This window comes from Hemicordylus capensis, chromosome 4 (assembly GCF_027244095.1).
Source record: "Hemicordylus capensis ecotype Gifberg chromosome 4, rHemCap1.1.pri, whole genome shotgun sequence".
NCBI classification, from domain to species: domain Eukaryota; kingdom Metazoa; phylum Chordata; class Lepidosauria; order Squamata; family Cordylidae; genus Hemicordylus; species Hemicordylus capensis.
The window spans coordinates 196,229,552-196,248,161 of record NC_069660.1 but is presented as its reverse complement, the minus strand read 5'-3'; the positions used below and the strand labels follow the sequence as shown (position 1 = coordinate 196,248,161).

Genomic DNA, 18,610 nt, shown 5'->3' with positions numbered 1-18,610 from the left:
TTGTTTCTGAGGTGCTCTGAGTGTAGATTCTCTGGTAGCATATGAAATTTTCAGCGACAAACCATGAATCCACTCTCATATGCTACCAGAGAATCTACACTCAAAACTTCTCAGAAACAACAGAACCCAGTACCCCATGGGTTAGCAACCCATGGGGGTGGTTGGCACCCTATGTGCTCTACACCACCATTCGCTCTGGGCCATCCCGGTGCCCCCCAAGTGCAGTTATGGAGCTTCTGAAACCTCCATCATTCTCTATGGGAAGAACCGTAAAGACGCGTAAACTCCATTAAATTTTTAAAAATCAGCCCTCTGCCCAATTCCTTTGAAATAATTCTGGCAGCTTCCTTGCCCCCACTGGGCACTACCACCCACCCTACTCTGCTCTGGGCCACCCCTTTCCCCCTGACATGAAGCTATACTTTTGCTGAAACCTCCATTATTCCCTACGGGGGGAAACGTAAACTTCAAAAATTCACCAAAACTCAGCCCTTTGCCCAATTCCTCTGAAATTTGGGTGGTAGCTTCCACCCATTTGGCACTACCACCCCTACCCACTAGTTTTGCCCTGGGGCTGTTCTTTAAAATCCAAAACATTTCGGATTCAGATTTTGCAATTTTGAACAAAGAACAAAATTGGGGTGTTTCAGATTGGCTGATTTTGTACAAAAAACAAAATGGGGATGTTTTGTATTTGGGCCAAAAAAGAAAACAGAAAAAACAAAACACACAACCCTAGCGTGCAGTGCTCTTGAGCTGCAGGTGGGTTTTTTTCCTTTATGAAGTGATTCCAACCCATCAAGAATCATGCTGTGAATATGATGATGTCATGACTCAATATAACCAATCAGATTTGTATGTGATGACATCAGTGCAGGAAAATAAAGGCAGTTCATTTGCCTCCATTCTGAATGAACATGTCCTTATGACCAAGGCAGCAAGGCCACTCTGTTTTGCCACTCTGCATGGTCGTAGTTTAAGTGTGGTGCAGAAAAACAGGAGAGGTTTTGTTCCCCCAGCAGCAGAGATATTCCCTGGAAACATCTTTGTAATCTTTTGAGTCTCTTCCTGATCACCAAAAAGGGGAAGCACTTTTCAGAGACACAATCATATTTACAAAAATTGGTCCCCCCTTTCAGCTCAACCTAGCACAAATTTCAGTGTGACTTATGCATGTCTAAGACTGTGCTGGATTGTGGCAGCCGTGCAGGATCCAGCCATAGTTCAGAACATTAATACCCTGTTGATTTCAGTGGGGGAGTTAAGTATGCATTTGGCTTGCTTTCCCACTGAAATTGACTGGATTTAGCAATGCTTAGCTTGGGCTGGATCTTGCCATTCACTAGGAAGTGATCAGGTACATAAATGGACTGGGTTCACATGCAATTTGCCACAAATCCCCATGTATTCTAAGGTGTAGCAACAAATTTATTTATCATCCAAGTGAAATGATTAAAGTCTACCATTCCCCTAGTAGAGCAGCTGAGGCCACTAATCTATGTACATGTTTGTCCTATTTGTTCGGCTTAAAATGCTATGATTGTGGGCTTGGGGGTTTTGTGTGTGTGTGTGTGTGTGTGTGTGTGTGTGTGTGTGTGTGTGTGTGTGTGACAGAACATAACTGAAAGGATATCTTTAACACTAGGAAATTGAGGGAGACAGTTCATAGGAACATAGGAAGTTCCCATATACTGAGTCAGAACATAGGTCCATCTAGCTCAGTATTGTCTACTACACAGACTGGCAGCCAGCGGCTTCTCCAGGTTGCAGGCGGGAATCTCTCTCAGCCCTATCTTAGAGATGCCAGGGAGGGAACCTGGAACCTTCCTCTCTTCCCAGAGCAGCTCCATCTGCTAAGGGGAATATCTTACAGTGCTCACAGATCAAGTCTCCCATTCTTATGCAACCAAGGTGGACCTTGCTTAGCTAAGGGGACAAGTCATGCTTGCTACCAAAAGACCAGCTCTCCTCTCCTTTCATATATGAAATTTCCAGTTAGTTTTGAGCCCTGTGATTTACACAGGAACCTTTCTGCAAGGCAATCACAGCCAACTAATGTAAATTAGCAACTTTATTGGCTGTATGAGCCAATATAACACCTAGGACACATTATTCCAGTGGCGACAAAGAAGTGTCACAGCCATAAAACACTAGAGAGATGTTTACTTTTTAAAAACCTGATTCATAGGGTGAAGATTTCACCTGCTTTAATGGATTCTCTCAATGCAAAACACACATTTTAATTTAAAGTGAAAATGTTTTCTCCCTTTTAGGCAGCATTCAAAATCTATAGTTTGAAGTACATTGATGTTGGTTTTTCATGATATCCCAAGAGAAATAAAGGCTCTGAAGAAATTATCCAAAACGTTAATTGTGTCCAAGAATTGTGTTACACCTACTTGCCAGCTCTAATGCTTATCAAGGCTGTTATGGGGCTACTATACAGGAAGTGGAAGACATGTTGTGACCCAGTCTCAGTCCTGTATGAAGTCCACTTGATCTGGAACTGGGCTGCACCAACTGGATTTATCCAATGAGTCCTGTACTTCCCATAGCTAGGAAAGCTACAGAGTTGGTAGGTATGCCTTTTACATTTTAAGCCTCCAAAACAGAGTTTGGAGATATATCATTCTTCAGTAACCTTTTTGGATGTTGCACAGTGACATCTGTGCAGATGCCTAGCTGCAGTATTATCTTCTCATTAACAGTTAGCAATTTAAATACAAGGAGATATACTTATATTTTTCATTTTGTTATTTTGGTTTGTCCTCCAGAAAGCCTCAAATTATGGGCAACCAACGTTATGTCCTGCTGGTTTCAACTGGAGAGTTAGAACTCTCTCCCATGGAAATCAACCTTATGTATATATTTACTGAAAATCTTTTCAGTCCATGTACCTGACAAATAGGCTTTTGCCTATTAAATCTCTCACAGACATTAGTAAGCTAGTTTCCTATGCTTAAGTCTATAAAAGACTAAAAATGTTTCAAAAATATTGTCAAGGAAAGAAGCTATGGAGTTACATTGGTGTTCTGCAAATGAAATACTGAGGTCATTCACACCGGGCAGGTCATTTACATGTATTGAGGTAGTTCACACCAGGCCCACCTACCACCCTGGCCAGTTGGGTGGGGTGGTAGGTGGGGCTGGGAGAAAGGCTGGTTGAATTCACCTTCTGCCCAGATGAGCAAGGATATACTCCTGGGAGTGTGGACCATGATCCCAGATGATCCATGATATGTGGAGTAGCATGGAGCTCCAGATATCCCACAATGCACCATGCAACATGTGATACATTGGGGGATTCCCCCAAGAGATGGGCTTTGTAGGCACCTGCCTCTGTGTCCACTGGGGTTGAATGTAGCCCCAGCAAACACACAATCCCACAGCCCGTGTTAACCCCGGCTAAAAGCCAGCTTTAAAAGCTGGGCTAGGCAGAGGTGCCTCACCAGCATTAGGCTCAATCCTGGTGGTTCTTACATGCATCCTAACCCAGGCTGAGCTTCCGTAGCCTGGGTTAGGGTGCACATGAGAATAGCCTCACTGTGTTATTAAAAAAAACCCCATCCATCCATTCATTGGCTTGTTGTTGTTTTTTATTATTTAATATATTTCTATACCACACCTTAAAATTGCCTTCCCAAGGTGGTTTACAAAGACATAAGAAAACATACAATAATAAAAGCACATGACAAATCACAATCTACATTTCTTGCATTATAACCATTCTATTATTTTAGTGTTGTAATGCAAAGAAGCCTGTCGGAGAAACCTATAAAACACCTTCAGTAAACTACTGAACACTTGGCAGCATTGCAGTTTTTTCCCTTATGGAACATTACCCGCCCCCCACCCCACAAGGTTCCTGATATAGGGTTGTACAGTAACTGTGTTCACTTTGAGTTTTTTAAGTCACCCTCAAAAGGGTAGGTATCCTCTCCTTAACATTTCATACTGGGTTTTGAAATAGCAAACTGAATCTTGATGAGCCCATCTAGTGCAACATTTAAGGATCAATATAGATAACAGTTCACCTTTGCAATTTGCTAGCTTATGTAATTGCCAAGTAAGGTCCAGGTATTTGAGTATGAGATGATCATCCAGAACTGTGAAATCTTATTCGTATAAGTCCAGATAAAACCAACATATTCTGAAGGGTAATGGCTGTTCTCCCGTTCTGTTCTAGCTTAGTTGCTTCCTCCTTTGCTCAATGTCCTTGAAGCAAAGGTAATTGGTTTTTTCCTCTACTGTGAGCATAATGTGGGATGTGACTGCTCTCACCCCACATGGGATTCACAATGCATCACACATTAATTGTATTGGCAAATCAGGATCAAAATGTGTTAAGATCTGCAAGGGTAACAGCAAGTCTTTAGTCTCTGAAAAAGCTTTGTCATATTCATCTGTCCAAGCCTCTCAGCCTTTATTCTAAAAGGAAATCCATAAAATAACTTCAACAAGTGTGCCAATGGATGAAATTAATAACCTTGAAGAACACAAAACACTATGGCTACAATCCAAAGCAGAGTCAAACACAACTACACCCATTCATTTCAATGTGCTTACGCATATAAGTACGTGCTGGATGGTAGCCAATAGATTCAACAGAGGCCTTGGGTCATTTTGGCAATCTCCTTCTAGTCCACATATTCTGTTAGAGATGTTCAAACCAAAGAAAATTAAATGCATGTAAGTCCCAATGAAATCACCAGAAAGGCTTAAGTGCACTTTTGTTTCAGTAGGAATCAAGCTTGATTTTCTTTCACAAGAATATTCCAAGATTCTACAAATTGTTAAATCTGTTGGGATTTGGCTGCTTGTTCTAAGCGCACACACACACACACACACACACACACACACACACACACACACAAGTTTAAGTTGCATAGTCACACATGGTAAGGAGAAGTATAGTCTTTCAGTGTGATTCATGGCTTAATTTGTTCTGGTCTTGTCAAACAATTTATTCAATACAGTAGGCAGTAGAAGTTGAGAGAGAGTCTGAGACTAGAATTGGTGAGGGTCTGAAATCGTTTAATCCCCCTCTTTCCCACACCACAATCTGTACAGCACTTATAAAAGAAACAATGCCTTTAAAGATGTGTTGAGTGCCATGTGGTCCCCTGTTCCCATTGAGATACATCAACACACCCATGGCCAGGGGAAATGGTCTTGAGGTGAGATGACATGAGAATTACTTCCAGTGCCATAAGTTATTGAATAAATGCACTTTTAGGGGAACATAGGCATACAGACACACAAACACACACATTGCCAAAAATCAAAGCAATAAATAAAGCTTTTCAAATGTCATAGAACACTTTCTTCCCATAGTTGCATGTACTTAAAAGAAAAATTCCATTCAACCTCTCAAAGCCCAAACCACTTGTTTTTCCCCCTAAAAGGGACACAACTATTTGTTTAGTTGGTCTATGGAACAACAACAAAAAGCTTTAATTTGAGTCAGGCCCATCAGAGCCTTTGAACTTTTTTTTTTTTTGAACAGTCCTTGCCATGTGAATAAATATGCAGCTCAGTCCTTGCCATGTGAATTAATATTCTCACCACATACAGAGTACCTCTCACCACCAAGTTATCCCAACCATCCTACATATTCGGGACATAGGAAGAAGATTTTCCGAGTTTGGGGTGATGAGTTTTTAGTATGACATTCAGAAATGTTTAATTTTAGGAGTTCACTGAATGTCCCTCTAAAATGCCACTGCACCTTTTCTTTCTGGGCAAATAGCAGCTGCGGGGACCCCACTCCAGACGGGGATCAAAGTAGCGGCTAAGGATTAAAGCGCCTTCCCTGCAGGCTTCAGTCTTGATGGAGGTTATTTCTGCCTGTGGCTACTATCAATGAGGGGAACAGGATCACAAGGGCCAATCACATGCTTTCTGTAATGTATTACCCCGATGAGCAAAAATGGAGCAGGTAAAGCTTTTGTCAGCGCCACACCCAAAAATGTGTCATCTGCTCACCTTCTTTGTGCTTGGCCACTGTAAACTCACAGAAGCAAAGGGGTGGGGGAAAGTACCAACCTTAGTAAGGAATCTGCTTGCATAGAACTGTATGTGTTTGTTGGGGGGGGGGGGGCAGATATTTGCAGTGCTGCAGTTTTTAGATTTTTATGTGAAAGAAACAACACAGAGGAGTGTAATGGCTTGCTTATACTGTATTCATAGACGAGCTCTCAAAGGCACTTATCAGTTTGCCAACAACTTCTTCTTCTTTTCCATCTGATTCAGCCCTGCTGAAATTAAAATATTGAATGGAACCACTTCTGTAGGAAAAGTAAAAACATTAATAAGGGGTGGAATTACATTGGCTCCCCTCAACAAGTCCGGATGTGGTTTGTAATCCAGTCAGTGGGAGACTGGAGTAAATCTGAAAAATACCAAAAACACTGTCCCAGATTTATCCTCTTCCCCCGCCACACACTTTTCTTGGTATACAGGGTGAAGTTAAAAGTAGGATGTTTTTAAGAATATATAAGTGCTGAATAGCAGATGTTTCTGAAATAACTCTTTATGGTGTAATACACCCTGCAGGAAAAGTGAATGAATAAAGATGTACTTATATTGACAAAAGTGTGATTCTCTCTGATGTTAGAGAGAATCTGCCATGATCTGCATACAGTAACAAACTGCAGCTATCTGACCTCATTGGGGGAAAGCATCCGGTAAGCACAAACCAGTACAGCTTTTTACCATAACAGAGTTCCTGGCTGACTTCATCTGTATCCTCATTCCATCCACACACACACACAAGTTCCAATCTCTTTCCTCTGGTCAATGAATCTTAAAGGTAGGTGAAAGCAAAAGGTAGTCAGATGGAAAGGGCTGCCAGAGGGGGCTTAGCACTCTACACAGAGACAAGCACATATAAAAGGAAAACAAATCCTTTTGCATTTCAGCCGTGATCAATGGACAGCAGGAGTATGGCTGCAAGGTTAGCTTCTCTTCACTCAGAACATAATCACTGCTACCCAGGGGTGTCCAAACAATGAATCCTCTTTGAGTCCTTCCATCAACATGGCTCCGTGTTGTATTAGGGCACTTGGAGAATATCAAACTACATTTCTTGATTTAAGCCACAGATAGGGGAAGTGACTTTTTGTGAGTTCTAATGGCATCTAAAAGTGGGCTATCCCGTATCGGATCTCCTTTTTCTTTGGTAATTGTTCTTCTGCTTTATGGTTTGCACGGCAAAAGATTAGATAAAACACAGAGAGAAAGTAGCAGCTGAGTGGCACCTGTAAAGCGAAGCCGCTTCCATTCTTGATAGAGTCATAAGGTGAACATCTGGCAGCTCGAAGAGCAATTAATGGGGTAAGCCTTTTCTGTACTTTGTGGGATTGTAAATTCTTGTAGGACAGAGAGAGCGGGGATGGCGCAAAATAATGAAAACACCTCGCTCACCCTGCTGTTCACTGCAATAGCTGAAGCAGCAAAACAAGATGACCAGAACTGAGGATGTAACAATTGTTTAGGTGAATCAGACCAACAGCCTGTGCAATATTACCTTGAAAGCCCTAAACAGCTTGATTACTTCAGAAACAGCTTTCTGTGATATGAACTTGCTTCACATCTTTAAATCATCAGGTGAGGACCAACTCTGGTTTTGTTGGAATCAATAAGGAGCAGGGCCCTTTCTGAACCAACATGTTTCTTGTAGAATGTTTGGCCCTGAGAGACAAACCTGCTATATCTATTAGGTCCTTTAGAAGGCAGGGAAAGCCATTTCATTGTCCCAGGGAGCTTAGCCCACTTTCCAGTCATCATGAGAACCAGTGGGCTCTCAGGAGAGCCCACTGGTTCCTTGGTGGCTAGCCCACCAAAGTAGCCTTCCCCTTAGCCCAGGTTAGCGGAGCGAGCACTCTGCTAACCCAGGCTCCCTGATCATGTATTGGTGCGGCTCCGTGCCACAGCAACACACGAGGAGGCCCCCAGCCATACCTCCCGGGCTCGGGGGTCTCTCCAGGATGCCTGCTCTCCCCGCAGAACCCCCTCTGGTGGTTCTCATTGACTGTGAGACTCGCCTCTTTAAATGCTGTAGTTAATGTTTTTTCTACAACATTTACATCATGCTTTTCAGTCCCATGAAGTAGGTCTCTCAAGGCAGCTAGGAACAATGACTGAAAGCAATGATTGATAAAAAACAATTAAAATAGCAGCAGGTGTAACTGCAGCAGCAACATCAAGGCTAATACAAGAGCAAAAAATCCAAGAATATTTAAGAAATAAAGTGAGGAAAGTTCTGGAAACATTGTTGAAATCAGATCGTGAAACAGAATGACTATTCTGTTATTATTATTCATGGTTAGTATTGTTACAATAGCAATCTGAAGCATCCTTACCCGAAAGTAAATCCCATTGAACTCAATGGAGTTGACACTCTAGTATGAAGTGTAACTCCATATTTAGTACTGGAGCCTGAATGTGCTTTAATTGTTATTTTTTAAGTTTTATATTTTTAAATTTATTTTATGGTTGCTGGGTTGTTTGGGAGCTCCTTTGTTACAAACCATTAAACCAGCCAAATGTGCAAACATGGTCGATCATGGACATCATGTTCAAAGCTGAATGCACAGCTCCTACCTGTACAATCTCCTCCTTTGGATGTCATGATTTTTCTTCTGCCAGTCAAGTGCAGAACTTGTCCATGCATTTGACTAACTCCTTGTGGCCAGCCAGAACATCGACTGTCTCATGTCTGCTGGTGGCTCAGACCTAAAAAGCATACATAATGCACCATTACTACAACTTCAGCTTACTTAAATTGCTTCTTAGTACTCCTGTGCTCTGATATCCCCAGTCCAGGGTGTGGGGGAAACCCCTATGGCTGCAAGTCACCAATTACATTTATGCATGGGCAGGCAGATAAACAGGGTTTTAAAAACCAAGCCACAATTGGTGGCCAAAAAAAAGAGCAGACTCCTTCCACCATTAGGAGCCACTGTTCTCACAGCCTTAGCCCTCTACAGAGGGCTATTATCTGTGTACAGATAATAATGGCGTCCATCCTCACAGAGTTCTTTTAAGAGTTACCGGTCTCATGTCTAATACGAATATGACAAATATGTATATACTGCTTTTCAACAGAAAGTCCTGAAGTGGATTACATAGATATAAATAAATAAAATGGTTCCATGTCCCCAAAGGGCTCACAGTCTTTGAGCATTAAAGTTTCCATCTAAACTGAATGATGATGTGATGAAATGTCCACTGTGGATGTTTTTATGGGACATGGCCAACAATAGCCATGGATCATTTTGAATGTATCTACTGACATAATTCTAGGATTCAGCACTTAAGGGAAGTGAGAAAGGATGTGGAGAGAAACAGCCCTCCTCCTACATATCCCTATTCACCAGCAGCTGGGGTAAATAGCAGGGCTAGGCAGTACTGCCCTGCCAGGATCGGGCCTGATCTCAGCTGTTCTCATGCACAGCCTAACCCAAGTTAGTCCCTAGCCTCGGTTAGGCTGCACATGAGAACAGCCTTTTAATTTTGCTAACATATAGTCAGCCATTTATGGAGCTTAAAAGAATCCCTCTGTCACTGTTGTTGAACAGGTACTCCTAAAAATCCTTTTGGAAAAATTAAGGCTTTGTGTAATGTTTCTAGTGTACACTTGGGTAATATTTCTACTGAAACCTTATACAACAGCAAAAAGCTTAAAAGCTCAGCTGTCTAATTGTTTTTTTCCTTAATAATCCATTTAATTTAATATCTTACAGAACAATTGCCGGGAAAAGCTGCTCTAACATTTTCTTCCTCTACCTTGTTTTGTGAAATTTCATTTTCCCTGGAAGAACACAATATTTATTTTATTAGAGGCTTTGTTTGTTCTCCCTTTCATACAGAATGCACTCCAGATTGCCAAATATACCTAAGGAATAAAATGTCTTGTAAGGTCTAGTCTGAAAATAGTGAGTTTTGCTGGAAAATTGCAGGGCTACTACTGCTTTCAAAACCTTTTGTACTCCCAAAGTCCTCAACTTGAACAAAAATGAGAATGTTGCTCGTTACATATCAGTGGAGCTATGATAAGAACTGTAAAAGGCCTGTCATTCGGTCAGACACAAGATGGGGCTATTAATTTCCCATTGGGTATGGAAGTGACACTAGGAGATCACACAATTAAGATTTAGAAACGAGGTTGAGAATTACCATCCAACATTTGCTGATGCATGTAGGCATTTATTTATTTTATATATTTCAGTTCTCCATTCCAGACAGCATACAAACATATTTGAAGTCATAATTTACAAAATAATAAAAATCGTAACTATCAACTAATCAGACAGAGTTAGAGTTGCTAATTTATGATGGGTGGGTGATGGGTGCGGTTTATGTTGGGTAAGAATTTATGATAAATGAGTGGAGCAATGGCGGTTTTTTGATGAGTCAGGTGCAAAGCCTGAGGTTTTGGCAGGTCAAGGGATAAAAACTGGCATATTTTGGAGGATCAAAGGTCATTTAAAGACATAAGGGGTGGAGCTCAGTGGAGCAGAGATGGATACAATGGGCGAAAAGTAAACACTAGCACTAAACTCTTGGTCTATTCATCAAACCAGGTAGGGGACACCTACTAGATAGAAAGACAGAAAGACTGATGGGAGAGGTGACAGCATGCCTGACAACAATGCAATTTACCACTCATTTGTTCACTTCAAAAACTTGAAAAATGCTATTGGACAAAGCAATTGAATGCAGAATTTCTTTTTCCTCTATCCTGCTGCCTACATGTCTGTACCAGCTGCTGCCAAAACTCTATCCTAATGATTTAAAGTCAGGACTAGAAGCCATCAGACCACTTTATAGGTTTTTCTGTCTTTCTATTCTGCTAAGTTTCTATCCTTATATTCTGCTAGTAGCCCTTTAAAAAACAAAAAGAGGAGAAAGTGGACATACACACACCCAGTGGACCTGCCATTGTGGTGCTAGAAAGCCTAGATGTTAGGAAGGAATTTATAGTGTTCTGTTTGTTTGAGTGGACATGGACTCAAATCACAGCTGCAGACTGGCATAGTACTTCTGTATGGTGGCTGCCTATATCAACTCGCTCTTTACTTTTTGGTTTTAAGTCCAGAAGACAAAGTGGTTGATGTTAGAGTTGTTACACTAGTACCATACTTGTCTGTTCCAGTGGTAGGAAATTGATGGAAGGAGGAAAAGAAAGGAACAGAAGATGTGAAGGAGTGGTTAACTAGCAACTGTGGATTGGCAACCTTAATTGTTTCCAAAGTTAATGTTGAGCAACCCTGGAGAACAAAGGTACACACAGACAATTCTTCAGGATTCCATAAAGAAAATCTGTTATAAGGCCTTCCAGGGTGTTAAACTTAAATAATATGAGTTGGTTTTCTACACAGATTTACATTTGAGCACAGAAAAACACACATTAGCTGCATTTGCATGTAACGGGGGACCGGAGTTGCACGGACCTGTAAGTTCCTAACTGTTACATCCGAACACATGCAACTCCAGTCCCATCTGTTGTGTGACCCAAGGTTGTACTCAGGAAATTCCAGTTTGAACTCTCAGTTTGTAGTGAGCTTTGCTGATCCAAACTGAGGGTCCATGGAGCCTCTGTTCTTTCTGAATGCAGCTGTGGTAGCTGCATTCAGCTGGAATGAAGTTGAGGGAGGAAGCTCCTCCTTCTCTCCCTCCATGATTGGCTGTATGGGCTGTCCTTCAAGCAAGAAGGAAGCCCACACAGTCAGTTCCCCCTCCTGTCTGCAGTCTTGCTGACTGCAGAGAGTATGCTCTCCCTGTCGTAAGAATGCGAACATGAGAGCAGATGTCGGTGGGGAGAACAGAACTGCAGGTTCACAGGACCCATGGTTCTGTGTGATATGTGAATGCAGCCTATAAATGCATCAACTCAAGTCTGTTTCACCACACATGCATATTGAAAAACAGACTCACATGCTCTTGTTGTGTGTGAAGGCAAATATATTGTCTACTTGTGGCTTTTCTTATATTTAGCAGGGGGAGAGCAACTGGCCCTATCCAACCCCAGCACAACATCCCTCCAGTGGCTGTTGCTGGTATCTGCCTTATTTTTCTTTTTAGACTGTGAGCCCTTTGGGGACAGAGGGATATCTTATTTATGTATTATTTATTTTTTTCTATGTAAACCACTTTGAGAACTTTGATTGAAGAGCAGTATATAAATATTTGTAGTAGTAGTAGTAGTTTGTCTACAAAGAAATGATATACAACTCAAGTAAGAATTTTTTTGCAAATGAAGAAGTTTTAGTTGACAAATGGGATTACATAACCACACATCACTGAAGACAAGCCCTTCATATGCAACCTTGTGCCAGCCACAGGAAAGCTAGCTACCCAGTACCAATGTTTCATTTGAATAGGCCAGCTTGCTAGCTATCACTTCAGAAGAGAAAAGAGGCCCAAATTTGAAATTGGCAGAAGGCAGCTAGATAATAGCAGCTTTTTTGCTACTAACATTAATTTGGCAGCTTTTAATAGGAAGGAAAAATACAGTTTTATGGTTGAATTATTTTTCTTTGGATGAATGAGTTTTCATTAGAGCTGGCCTTTAGGAATTTGGAAGATGGGCAAACACTTAGGAAAATTAAATTAGTGGATGCCCACTAGAGTTTTCATTGACTGTGAATGATAGCTGATTATTATGGAGAGCGGGTGCTACTTAATTCTGCAGTTTACCTAAGCAAAGAGCAAGTAAGTGAAAAGGCACCCACCATTTCCCAAGTCAAAAGAATATAAAGAGCAAAAACAAGAAATAGGCTTCAAATCTGTCTGTTCTGGGAGGAAAAAGTGTTACAGGAGAATTCTACCTGGCTGACAGGCATAGTGGGGGGGGACGGACTAGGCTTCAGTTACCCGTAATAGAAAGCTTGTGCTGCTATAGCAAAAACAACGACGAACAAACAAAAAAACTCCAACCACGCATACTACTTCAAAGCTGCTTACAATGAAATGAAAGCTGGCTAACCAACCTTGATGCCTGACAGCCCAAGATCAGAGCTAATCAGCTGACTTTTTCCATCTAGAAGAGGAGACCAAACTCTGTCTCACAAACAGTTCAAATCCAATTCTCAGGCCGTTTGAGAAAGTGAACAGTCATTAACGAAATAGTCTTCAGCTACCACCACTGCTACAATAATTTGGGAGCCCTGGGGATCACTTTCACTCCCATCCTTACTGGGTCACTGGTAACAGTGCTAGACTGACCTCTGCAATGGCGTTACTTGAGAGCTTGAAACAGTTTTTTTGTGGATGGAAACCTGATGAGAAGATGAACCTGAAAGAAGTGATTTGTGCAGAGGCCGGATGGGAGTGGAGTAGCTAGACAGTTAGTTCATGATTACTGCACAGTTGACACTGCCCTTCACCAAATATTAACTTCTCCCTAGGAGGAAACTACAATTTTCCCCAGCTGAAGATGGCCATCTAAGGCATGCTCCTTAGCAATCTCCTTAGAGATTTTACCACAGGTGGGGAAAGAACATATATTTATTCTTACACCTTGCTGTGATCGTCCATCTTTCCATTCTCATTATTGGGCCAGATGTTAACATAGTTTCTTTAAAGGCCTTTAAAGTGTTAAATACTCAAGGATGGGCCTGCAAAATTGTTTGCCTGTAGTTGGCTTCAAGTAATGGTAATGTCAACAGGTAATAGTCCTATTCACACATTCCTATTTGTACCATGCATTTGTGGGACCTGCACCCAAGTTCAATTTTTTAATGAATGCAGATATACTCATTCACATAAGTACATGTATGAGTTTACTGACATCTGAATGCAGGATTGACATAATGCCTGAATAGGGCTTACGTTGGAAAATTTACCGATGGGTGCGCAAGAACATATGCGTATTTTCCAAACTAATGTCCCCTCTCTATTGTGATGAGGCCTACCTACAAGATATACATATTTTTACACTATTGGTACAGCACAGAAGATAGCCACTGGGTATCGTACCATACTGATAACATGTATGCTACCCACAGATTGTCTAATTTGGTTCCACTGGGTACCTCCAAACTGTAACAACAAACATTATAGGGTAAACCACTTGCATAATATTAAATATTCAAAAAGAGAAACCATCTTTTCTGGCCTATATGCCAAGAAAGAAAATAACATTGCATGGCAAATACCTCATCTATACACTATGGCAGGAAACTCTTCTTCAAAAGAAACATGTAACTAGGCATACCTACTGTCCAGTAAAACAGAATATGGTGGATGGGGCTACATACCTAACTTTTCCATGAAAGATCTGAATGTTCAAAGCATTTCCTTCTGCACTCTGAGAGAACTACAGCACTCTCCTAGCTGTCTCCTTCCCCTCAAGATAGCTGTCAGCAAACCTGCTCTTCTGCCGCAGTAAATGGTGAAATAACCTTTCGCTATCTCAGCACAGTTGCAGCAAGCCCCAAGTTGCCATTTTAGTCAAATGTTTGGCTTCAAACCAAATAGGCCTAAGGAGCATGGGGCTCCTTTTCTTTCTCGTTTACATGATTAAAGCATTCAGTGTTAGCACTTTAGTGGCAGCAAAGAGAGAATTTGGAGGGGAAAGAAATAAAATTACACTTGAGTGCAGATTCTCCATATAAATCCAGCTGTCGTCCGATATCTAGATGCTAGCATAGTGGGCAACATATGAGTACCTAGAATTGCATGCTGACAGAAGCTTTTTGCATGTGGGACTAGAAGACTTCATATAAGCTCACCTTGGGCTCAGTAGCAAACTTCTGGTTCAGGAAGAATAGTTTCAAAGTCTGGCTCTCTGACAGTAAATGTCCAAATCTCAGAAGTCTAATTTCATGCCGTTGGTTTATAGGGGTTTTAAATGCTGCTAAATGTCCACATTCCTAATAAAATAGATTAAGGGGACACCTCGAAGCTCATTTGAGTACTCTTTAACCTTATTCCTCATTTCTTTTTCACCTTTTCTGCCACTTCTAAGATATCTGAGGATTTACTCCATCCATATATATATAAGGCTCATTTGCAGAAGTCTGGTCTGCCCAGCAGATGAATGGACAATGGTGGCAATAAATTAATTTTTCATCTCATAAAAATGGTGTAAAAGGCAAAAGTAAAAGTTGGGGATACTTAATTTACAATGAGAACCTCAAAAAGTGATTACTATTAAGGCAAATTAATTGCATCTTGTTTGGCTTCTAATCCTGTTTCACTTGCATTGTATTTATTTATTTATTTTATTATTAAAATATGTATGTAGTAGCTGACATGGTGAGGAGGACAATTATTCAAAGTAGCCCCATTGAAATTAGAAGGACTAGTTAGTCATTGCTAAAAGCTCATTTTCTTAGGTTTCCTCAAGCTAGTAAATTTAGTAGCATTTAAAAACCCTATAAACGAATGGCATAAAAGTGAGGTTAAGGTAAGCCACCCTTTGCCACTCTGATGCTTCGGGGTGTTCTTTGCCTCTGTTTCTTTTTTTGTTTTGTTTTGTTACATTTCTATACCACCCCATACAAAAAGGTCCCTGGGCAGTTCACAATCTTAATTAAAACAATTTAAAAATACAAATAAAGCTCTAAAACCCAAAGCATTAAAACCATAAACTAAAAGCCTAGCTAAACAGGTATGTTTTCAAGTCCTTCTTAAAAACATTAATGGAAGGGGAAACTCTAATTTCATTAGGAAGTGTGTTCCAGAGTCCCAGGGCAACTCTAATCATTTACATTGATTATTAAGTTTTCCAAATTATGAAGTTTTCCATACAGAGAAGTTTATTTCATGAGGAAGTGTTGTAAGACCGGAGTCTGGTTATGCACATGGACTACTTCCCCCACTTCTGTTCCTTCTAGACAGGGGGCTTTTGTATTTAAAAAGTGAGAGTTTCACCTCCCTCTTTCCTCTCCCCCTGCCCACCACTATGTATCCCCTCTCCCATCTCCCAATGTGCACATGTGTGATACAGAGAATCATCACAATTTCATGCAAATAATGAGGGGTATTTGGGGGGAGTATTTGCATGCATGCAGAAGTATGGCTCTGGGCTCCATGAAGGAAGAGTGGGATATAATTGTAAACAAACTAAACAGAACAATGTTTGCCATTCCGATCTAAACACCTGGCTTTAAGGAAGTCGGCACGCCCCCTAAAGTGGAACTCGCCTAGAAGCAGTCCAAGGGAAGCATCCACAAGAAGTAACACAGCAGTAAAGCCACCCCTAATCCACCCCCAGATGTTATGGTTGTAAGTAAAGGTAAAGTGTGCTGTCAAGTCAATTTCGACTCCTGGTGCCCACAGAGCCCTGTGGTTTTCTTTGGTAGAATATAGGAGGGGTTTACCATTGCCTCCCCCCATACAGTATAAGATGATGCCTTTCAGCATATTCCTATATTGCTACTGCCCAATATAGTACCAGCAGGGATTTGAACAGGCAACCTTCTGCTTGTTAGTCAAGCATTTCCCGGCTGCACCACTTAAAGTGACCGTTGTATGTGCCATTGTAAGTGTTATGGTTGTAGTGGGTGCAATATGCAAATTTAATGGGTGCACAGGCTTGTGTAGGTCTGCATTCATGTAAATACTCTAATAATTTTTTTAAGAAAAAGAGGGCACACATTCCCCAGAAGAACACAGAGGCAAAGCCTCCTAAGGAAAAAAGCTGCAGATATGACTCGAGCTGGTGCAATATCCAGCAATTGTAATGGGTGTGTTGGCTTGTGCAGGTATGCCTTCATGCAAATACTCCAATAAAATATTTTAAAAGGTGGGGGGAGGGGGGACAAAGCATGCATCTCCATGGAAGAACACAGAGCTAAAGCCACCCACAATACACACACACCACCTGCCCCAAAAGCCACAAATGTAATGGCTGTGCAGGTACAATTAAACAAATATACAGTATAAAAGCATTCTTTAAAAAGAAAAGGCATGGGGAAAGGCAAGCATGAGAGAAAACAGCAGCAAGGTAGCTCAGTGATTGGAAGCAGACTGCAAACCACAGGACAGAGGACTGTTTGTAGAGGTGCAGAGCTGCGGTGTTGAGGGTTATGCCTGCTGGAGCCAACACTCCCAAAGTCAACCTCGAGGCAAGTAGCCTCACCCACTGTTGATGCTTGATCTTCACATGGCTGCTTCTAAATCCCACAGGTCTTTGCACACTACCATTTTCAGGACTGTTTGTAAGGCAATTATTTCATGCATTCAAGCGCCAATCATTAAGAAAGAAGCCAGGAAAGGCCATTCGCTATCTGACTACCCCATAACTGTAACTGTAATGAAGCAGCTATTAATCATTGTCTGGAAAACTTCTATGTGGCTTAAACTAGCCTACTAAATTAAACTAAAGCAAGCAAGCAAACAAACCCAACACCAGAAATCAGGAAGGAAAAGGTTAAGAGACTATGAGCATACAGTAAAGCTGTTTTCTGATTGCTTCTTTGTGCAGCCATCTTAATGCAAGGTTATACTTTGTCTCCACAGAACAGCTCTCAGAAATCTTTCAGATGATGAAATTATAACAAAAAACAAAAACAAAAAACCCAGCCTGCCACCATTGAAACAAAGTAGTACTTCACATAACTTCATTCATGAGCACCCAACACAGTCACACATCCCTTTAGGTGACTTTCAGAGTTATATGTATTAGGGTGTGTGAGGGATATGAGAGAGAGAGTGAGAGAGAGAGAGAGAGAGAATGGCTTCTTACCCCCTTTCCTCCCCTGCCCCTTACCCTTATATTCTGTGCATGTGTATAAATATGAACCTAAAAAGTGCATTCTCAATACATGATGTGCTATTGACAACATTGTGAAATGCACTAATTATCTTCTATAATTGCAGATGCTACCTCTTAAGCATACTTAATTTTTCAGATGTTTCCTCCCCATTCCTTAAAAAATGCGACTCCATAACCAGGATGCTCTTTCTCACAGTACATTTGTAGGCTAATCTGCAAGCAATTTCATCAGTAGCATCATTTGCACCTCTTTTTATTTTTATTTTTTTCCAGATCATATAAGCAAATAACATATGTAATAAACTCTCTTCATGTTTACACAGCCTTTTTTCTTTCTTTTTTTTACAATAGCTTGATTTGCAATTCAAACAGCTGTACTGCACCAGAGACTTCACTGTGTATAGCCTTTCTGCATTCATTAGGGGACTTACTTACCTAGCAATGAGATTTCACTTACCAGGAGCAACTCTGTCTAGATCCTCAGGAAGTCCTCAGAGACATGCAGCCCAGCTAATAAGCTGCACTGGGACACTGGACACTTCTCGCTCTCTATGCTGCTTTGTGATCTCTCTCTCTCTCAAGTATAGTTAAGTTCTTTGGCCTGCAAATGAGAAGACAGCCGATGATGTTTGCATACACACCAGTGGGAGACAGAGTATTTTTCCTGAATATTATACTTTCCATCTTAGTGAAAGGACCACACTCTCTCAAGGTTTCTGTTATCTGTCTCTCCCTGTTAAGATCATTCAGTAAAATGTTTCTCTCTCACCTAAATGCAAGTTTGAAAAGGAAGTTGGAGAAGTACTCTAAACTTTGGACAGATTGGCAAAAATTGAACTTATGGAGGTACATGTAAGGTCAGTTCAAACAACACCTGTCCCA

General features: G+C 41.1%; 1 long non-coding RNA gene across 1 annotated transcript; it reads right to left on the bottom strand.

The window, feature by feature from the left end:
- Positions 1 to 3,878: 3,878 nt before the first annotated feature.
- On the bottom strand, positions 3,879 to 18,323 carry LOC128324681 (uncharacterized). The gene is made up of 3 exons (XR_008307031.1): positions 18,186 to 18,323; positions 8,605 to 8,736; positions 3,879 to 4,428 (listed from the first exon to the last, which is right to left on the bottom strand). It is a non-coding gene; the product is annotated as an uncharacterized LOC128324681 (long non-coding RNA).
- Between the last annotated feature and the right edge of the window lie 287 nt (positions 18,324 to 18,610).